General features: G+C 43.6%; 1 long non-coding RNA gene across 1 annotated transcript; it reads left to right on the top strand.

Annotated features, from left to right (window-relative positions):
• The first annotated feature begins 836 nt into the window (after nucleotides 1-836).
• Nucleotides 837-7182, top strand: LOC309347981. The gene is made up of 3 exons (XR_014159104.1): nucleotides 837-2545; nucleotides 3717-5499; nucleotides 6179-7182. It is a non-coding gene; the product is annotated as an uncharacterized lncRNA (long non-coding RNA).
• The last annotated feature ends 1323 nt before the right edge of the window (nucleotides 7183-8505 follow it).

The following is an 8505-nucleotide window of genomic DNA, read 5'->3' as shown; positions in this document are numbered from 1 at the left end:
AATTTCTGCCCCAGTAACAGAGGGGCAACCAACGGGGCGTTGTGGCCATCCAAATGGTCCCACCCCACAACAGGGAGGCAGTTTCTGGTGATCTCACTGCAACATGTGCCCTCCATGATGGAGGACCCGACTTCCAACCATGACCATATTATATGACCTGATTCCTGGCCACTTCATTGAAGTCGTTTTCCCCATGCCTCCCCCATCACTGTCACATGCCCCTTGTACATCCCTCTTTCTCATAGGGTCTTCTCACCAGATCTGTGCAGTTCACAGTGCTATCCTTTGGCAGTAATGGGCTGAAAATTTCTTCTGTGTCCCATCCCGCCCAACCATTCTCTTGCTAATCAACAGCTCAAAGAGGTCCTACTGACAATGACAGTAGATGCTCCCTCTGCAGGGAGCTAAAGTTAATGGAAGCCTTATTTAGGCTGACTAGACATTAAGTATGGTAGTCTTTGGAGGAGCTGGCTGGCTGATCAAAAGGCTATAACCTTATTTTGTAGCCTTTGTGAGGCTAGAGGGACAGAGAGAAGGTCCTGGAGCTTCTCCCTTTAAGGAATTAGACTGAACTTCAAGAGTCTTTCACTGTGCATTACAAGGTCCCTGTCTCATGGGTTGTGGTAGATTGTGTCTCTGAACAGAAAGTGAAAATGGGAATGGTCCCAGCTTTAAACATTTATGCCCCCAATGCAGTTTCAGCCATTCCTTCATCGTATATGACTAGTGCCCCCAGACAGGGAGGGACATCTTCATAAACACATTCAAAGCATCCGTGGCAGTGATGGATAAGCTACACCTGTGAGCTACTGCATCAGCAGTCCACAGATTTTCACACCTGCATCAGCAGTCCACAGATTTTCCTTGCTGGGCCAGGGCATTCTTGCTCAACAAGCATAGAAAGCACATTAAACCACCACAAAAGTGGAAAATTTAGCTAAGTTCCTGATTCTGAAATATAGATGCGAAGCATGTCATCTGTGCGGCTGAAATAATGGCTGCTTCTCTTCCTTATCATTTTGTAACACCATATTGTGAGAAAGAAGATGTAAGTATCAACATTTTTGGGGGATGACAGTGGCTTGGAAATAACTCCTTGGCAACCAGATGCTGGCTTGAAGCTTTTTCCTTTGGAAGGCTTTGTATCACATGATGCTTCCCTGGAGTGGCTCTCCAGGGTTTGGAATTCATTTCATTAGAATGCTGGAGAAGGTTTTTGACAGCAAACCCAATTGAATTAGACACAAGTTCATTTGCACAGATTTCTGAGGCCAGGAACAGAAAATAGAGGAAACAGCATTTATCCTGTAGTTGGTTTGTTAAAAATGTTTAAATAATTGCAATAGTTGTTGTTGTTGTTTTTTAAAAAAAGTAGAAGGACTAAGGCTGCAATTATTCTGTACGCACCTGACTGGGAGCAAGTCCAATTGAATATAATGGAGCTTACCTCTGAGCAGAATGCATAGGTTTGTACTGTAAAACTGCAATTCTGTGCAAACTTACTTGGGAGCCAGGATGGAAGGCAATTTTTTGGGTGTAACTTTTTAAATATGAATTTGCACTTTCCAAATCAATGCATCAACCAAAACATACCCTTCAAAATTTGTACTCCTCCTGATTTTGTGATTCAGTTCTCTAATAAAAAACGTGTTTATAAGGGACAAGTGCATTAAAATGTGTATATATGTGAAAATAATGTAAAAACGCATGTATTAGGATAAATACGCATGAAAATGCATATGACTTTTCAAGTATACCCTTTTTCTTTAAAGAATTGCAAACTGATGAAGAAGTGGCATGAATCCATCTTTACCTAGGAGTAAATGCCATAGAACACAGCAGAACATACTCTACTCAAAGAGTAGAGTTGATCTGCATTTCTGAATAAGCCGATTGTAAAGCCATGTGACACTTTCTGAGACTTGCCTGCCTTTTGGGGCAACTGTCTTTCAGCAAATCCACACAGGAATATTAGTCTTTTTGCATTTAATCACCAAATACTAACAATGAACTATTCACTTCATTAAAGGCGCTCAGAAATTCTGGCCAGCTGTTCCATGCCACTTGGCTGAGGACAAGGTGGAGAAAGATGAGCAATCCAATCCTCCGTTGCACCCAGTGTGTAATTTTGCCACACAATTAGATTTTCATCATTTGATTGCTAAACTAGAATCAGAACCCAAGATGGCCCTTTTGATGGTTCCTGGGCTTAAATTCTGACACATTTCCATTCGCGTTGTTAATACCAGAGATTTTGGGAACAGTTTCCAATGAGTTATTTAAAAGTATTTTCCTGTATAGTCATCACTTGAATGGAAAAAGGCATTATTCATGTTGAATTAGGACTGAACTAAAACATTATTTTTTTGCAGATATTTCTGGCTGTGGCAAAACTTAAACTCCTTTCACTAGTTCTTTTGCCATCCATTATGCACAGAGTAAAATTGTATAATTGGTAAAATATAATGATAATCTGGAAATTAGGATGTCCAGATTGGGGAAGGTGGAATATGGGAAACCTAACTAACACTGCTGTGCAAATCAGGTGACCATGGGATGCGGGTGGCCCTGTGGGTTAAACCACAGAGCCTAGGACCTGCTGATCAGAAGGTCGGGGGTTCGAATCCCTGCAACGGGGTGAGCTCCTGTTGCTCGGTCCCTGCTCCTGCCAACCTAGCAGTTCAAAAGCACGTCAAAGTACAAGTAGATAAATAGGTACTGCTCCGGCGGGAAGGTAAACAGCATTTCCGTGCACTGCTCTGGTTTGCCAGAAGCTGCTTAGTCATGCTGGCCACATGACCTGGAAGCTGTACGCCGGCTCCCTCGGCCAATAAAGCGATATGAGCGCCGCAACCCCAGAGTCGGCCACAACTCTGGTCCTGAATGGGGTACCTGTGCCCCTGAAGGATCAGGTGTGCAGCCTGGGAGTCATTTTGGACTCACAGCTGTCCATGGAGGCACAGGTTAAATCCGTGTCCAGGGCAGCTGTGTACCAGCTCCATCTGGTACGCAGGCTGAGACCCTATCTGCCTGTGGACTGCCTCGCCAGAGTGGTGCATGCTCTGGTTATCTCCCGCTTGGACTACTGCAATGCACTCTACATGGGGCTACCTTTGAAGGTGACCCGGAAACTACAACTAATCCAGAACGCAGCAGCCAGACTGGTGACAGGGAGCGGCCGCCGAGACCATATAACACCGGTCTTGAAAGACCTACATTGGCTCCCAGTACGTTTCCGAGCACAATTCAAAGTGTTGGTGCTGACCTTTAAAGCCCTAAACGGCCTCGGTCCTGTATACCTGAAGGAGCGTCTCCACCCCCATCGTTCTACCCTGACACTGAAGTCCAGCACCGAGGGCCTTCTGGCGGTTCCCTCACTGCGAGAAGTCAAGTTACAGGGAACCAGGCAGAGGGCCTTCTCGGTAGTGGCGCCCTCCCTGTGGAATGCCCTCCCACCAGATGTCAAAGAGAACAACAACTACCAGACTTTTAGAAGACATCTGAAGGCAGCCCTGTTTAGGGATGCTTTTAATGTTTGATGTATCATAGTATTTTAATATTCTTTTGGAAGCCGCCCAGAGTGGCTGGGGAGGCCCAGCCAGATGGGCGGGGTATAAATAATAAATTATTATTATTATTATTATTATTATTAACTGGACCTAATGGTCAGGGGTCCCTTTACCTTTACCTTTAACTAAGGTTGCTGTGCAAATGAGGTGACCACCAGATGATTGAAATGCTTGAAATCTGCAACATGGTGATTTCTCCCCACCCATCCACACAGTATGAGCTTGGGATTTTAATAGTCAAATAAGGCAGACAGCAGAGGACTGGTCTACTAGTACCCAATGCATTTGCAGGTTCTTCTCCAGGTCCTAGGTTTCCCAGACACCATCTGTTACATTCTCTTCTGTTCATTCTTTCTGATGATACTTGTAGAGTAGTTTAGGAAAAGGAAGCGTTCAGCCAACAGCTGCATTCACTTGTAGACATCTGGAACTTTATTACAGAGGATGGTAGAACGTGACCAGGTGCCGCCTGTGATCGCCAATAGCTTGTCAATGCTCTGATCTCCAGAAACCTGCATCCCATATGTGCCTTCCAATGCAAGTGGACCAATAAGAGAAACCTTGGCTCATACAGACCAGGTTTTTGATTTTTTTTTTTTAAAAAAGCATCTAGCATGTTTTAATCTTTTGGCATAGCATAAAGGCATCACTGCATGCAAGCCATGTTGCTATTAACAGAAAGAATCCCGCTTCACTTTTAGAACATTTGATCTTAGAAGTCCCCTAGAGATAAAAAGACTTATTCAGCACAAGTGATTGAAGGATGCTTCCCATTTAACAAGCAGAAAATGCTCTGGTTTTCCTGTAGTTTGTCCCATATTTAAAACTTTTGCAAAGTGTTGTTGTTTTTTAAATGCATGACATCTGCTTTGGTTGAAAGCAGTATTCATGGCCTGGACTTTGCTTTATCATTATTGATGTATCGTTTAACAACATAGTTTGTATTTTTTAACAACTTGGGGAAAAGTTGGAGCAAAAGGGGCAGACAGTGTTTTGCAAGCTCTGCAAACAGAACGAGGCAGCAGCAAACATATATGTTAGAATGGATCGCAGAAGATCTTCCATAAAACTGGTTAATGAGGGATGCTTTAACATGGCTGAGCAGATGGGATAGAAGTCCTGAACTTTTCTCCCAGAAGCAACTCATCCTCAGCTGATTTTCTCCTAGTGGGACTTCAAGGCCAGAAGTCACCCCTGTGAGGAGAAAAATAGGAGAATATACAATAGAGCAGGTAAGAAGGAAGTAGTCACACACAGCTTGGCAGTGCAGGGGGTGGGCAACTTGCCACCCTAGGACCACTGTGGCTCAAAAACACTATGCAAGTGATTGTCACAGAGCAAGCCAGGCATTAAACCACACAGTTCAGAGTTGGAGTTAATTCTTTATTAGCAAAAACATGATCTTCACAGCCTTGGCTGAGTGTCAAGCCTAATGAGCAGAGAAGCTCATTCCCTGTGGGACTCAGTTGCCAAGACAAAAGTTCCCTGCCTGTCTATGTATCCTCCTCTTCAGGGCTTCACGAAGGCAATTGGAGACTGCGCCTGAGTGCAGCCAATCTCTCCTTGGCCAGAAGAGACATGAAGACATGGAGAAGGGCAGTTTGTCTCAGCAGGAGGGAGAGGGGGACACTTGTGACTCTTCCCCAGCCTGACAATCTCTGCATCTTTACCACCCTCCTCAAACTTGCCAGCTTCAGTTCCTGATTAGGGACTTCTCTCTGCCACAGACTCCTGTCCTATTCAACTTTTATCCTAGGGTTGGGTTCTCCACCAACAAACCTACATTCATGGTCATCGCAAGGTAGTTAAAGATAGTAGCAAGAATAGTTAGGCCTGTGGGACAAAGCAGTGATGCATGTCCCCACTTCATTCGTTGTCCTCCATGAGATCTTAATCGCATAGAGTGGGAGAGGGAGGTCCTGCATGTTGGGTTTGAAGGAATGGGTTTCCCAAACCCAAAACTGACTGTGCAGGCAGTTTGAAATAGGCACTAAAATCCCTATTTTTCCTTAGCGGAAATCCATTAACTTGAGCTCTGAGTCAATGTATAAACAAAAACCCGGCTGTATAAACAAGTGCTCAGAGCCCTCTCCTTTATCAGTTTGTGATGGCAAGGATGGCCTTGACTGTACCAGTAGAACAGGGAAGACACGTCAGTGCCTTATCTTATATCCTGACCATAAAAGACGCACAGACCTAGTCTGGGAACAGTGCCAGAGGGTGTTCTTGGAGATGGTGACCTCTTGCTCCAAGATAAGAGTGGGAACAGGAAGATCCTTTTATGGTCAGAAGTATAGGAAGGAATACCCTTTTGTGGTTAAGAGTGCCGGAGGAGGAACATCTGTGATGTCAACCTGCATGTACAAGCTGACGTGGCTGGATTCCTGGGGAAGGGGGGAAAGGGTGCCTGGAAGATATATATACTGCATGTAATCTCTCATTTCTTTGGACTTGCTGTGGACTGACCATGCAAGTGCCTTTCTGCTGCTCCGGAGAGCAGGAATAAAGAACTCTTTCTTTGAACCAACCCTCAGTGTCATTTGACTTCCTTCCTCCCGTCCGGGAGCAACACAGAGCCCACCAATCGGTAAAGTCCAATTAGGCTACAGGTTGAGAGGACCATGTTGCACATGTCTAGAATTCCCTTGAGATGTGGAATTCTGATTGCACTGAGCTCCACATCACTGGGGAAGACTCTCTGCACACAGCAGGCTCCCTTCTACAGATGTGGCATGGCCAACCTGTGGACAACAGGGGGAAGGGCCACTGGGACAAATCCCATTTATAATTGTTTATGGTTCTGTGAAGGATAACACACGAAGGGGCACAGAACCCCAGGACAGATAGAGAGAGGGAACTTGTGGCCCTTCATATGTTACAGGACTTCAGCTCCCATAGACAATGGTCAGGAGTGATATTGGATACAATATACAACTTTCATCATGGGAAAAGTTATGGAGGGAAGATTTAAAATGTACCGCATGCTGTATGTTGAAGGAGAATTATATGAGAATGATGTTTCATTTGGTACCTAACTCCTACTAAAATAGCAAAAATGTATAGAAGTGCTACAAATATTTGCTGGAAGTGCAAAGAGAAGGAAGGCACATTCCACCATATGTGGTGGACGTGCAAGATGACAAAAGCATATTGGGAAATGATTTATAATGAGTTGAAGAAAATGTTTAAAATAACCTTTGTTGGAAAAACCAGAAGCTTTCTTATTAGGAATTTTAGGTCCAGAACTACTAAAGGAACAGAAAAGACTGTTTATGTACGCTACGACAGCTGCATGGATGCTGTTGGCCCAGAAATGGAAGGAAGATAAAGTACCTACCAAAGAAGAATGGTTAACAAAGATGATGGACTATGCTGAAATGGCAAAAGTGATGGGGAAGATCAGAAACCAAGAAGATGATAAGTTTAATAAAGAATGGGGGAAATTTATAAGTTACTTAAAAGAACACTGTAAACAATTAAAAACACTGACAGGATTTTAAAAACACTTGCAATGTAACAAGAACTATGGTAATGACTGAGTGTTAAGGAAACATGGAGAACAATATATGATGCAGTTGGAAAAGAATAACTGCAGGACCCATGAAGGGGTGGAGGGAAGTCAAGGGATTCAGAGAATCCTATGTGTATTTGATTATGATTTACATGTGATTCTAATTGTAAAACTGAATAAAAACATTTTTTTAAAGGCAATGGTCAGGAGCTGTAGTCCAATAGCTTCTGAAGGGGGACCATTTCCCCCAGAAATGAACCAGATGCTGAACCAGATAGATTCTTGGCCTGACCCACTGAGGCTATTCTTCTGTTCTGACATTCACATGTTACACCCAGGGCCGGGTTTAGGTTTGATGAGGCCCTAAGCTACTGAAGGTAATGGGGGCCTTTATATGTCCAGCTGTCCTTTGTCAACAACAAATAGTCCCTGTTTTTTCGTGTTTAGTATATGCTATATGATAATTTATGGACCTAATAGGTATCAAAAGCCATGTGCACATAACAAAATATGTATTTAATCAAAGTAATTGTTGAACTGAAATACAATTAAGAAGAAGTATATTGGAGGGGGGAGCAAGAGAGTGGGACCTTAAGCTATAGCTTGTTTAGCTTATGCGTAAATCCGGCCCTGGCTACACCACATTAGACCCAAGAGGAAATAACCACTGTCATCCAGGGTATAGCATACTGCACACAGGAAGTAGAACTGAACAAAGCCTATCACCAGTGCAGGATGCTGCTGCTATAGTGCTGATTGGGGCACCTATCAGAGACCACAAAACACAGATCCTGAACCATCTTCATTGGCTCCCTGTTGCCTTCCAGGCTAAATTTAAGGTGTTCATGTTGACCCAGGAAGTTTTAAACAGCAGGTTCCCCATCCTTGAGTTATAAGCTCTGCTGGCAAACTTTCAGGGGCTGGCAAGCCAAGGCATTTGGAGGAGTATCTTTTCCTGTATTAGCCTTCCTGGATTATTAGATCTGGAGGGGAGGCCCTTCCAATGGACCCATCACCAGGAGAACCTCATTGCATGGTGTCACAGGATAGGGGCTTCTCAGTGGTGGCACCCTAGTTGTGGAATGCTCTTCCTCCAGAAGTATGATAGATGCTGACACTGCTGACTCCACCCTCTCTGTTTACAGTATTATTGCTCACTGCTTTAACTGATCACATTTTGAAGTTGGATTTTTAAAAATCCTATACAGTTTGCTTACTATTATGTATCCTTGCTTTTAAAAAATAATATTGTAACCATCCTGCATTCATTTGCATGGGGTGGGTTTAAAATGCTTAATAATAATAATAATAATAATAATAATAATAATAATAATAATAAGGCAGAATGATGGGGGTGGAGATGCTCCTTCAGGTATACTGGCCTGAGGCCATTTAGGGCTTTAAAGGTCAGCACCAACACTTTGA

Source organism: Podarcis erhardii (assembly GCF_964252035.2).
Source record: "Podarcis erhardii genome assembly, chromosome: 8".
NCBI classification, from domain to species: Eukaryota; Metazoa; Chordata; class Lepidosauria; order Squamata; family Lacertidae; genus Podarcis; species Podarcis erhardii.
The sequence above is the reverse complement of the archived record's forward strand: the minus strand, read 5'-3'. Positions and strand labels throughout refer to the sequence as shown.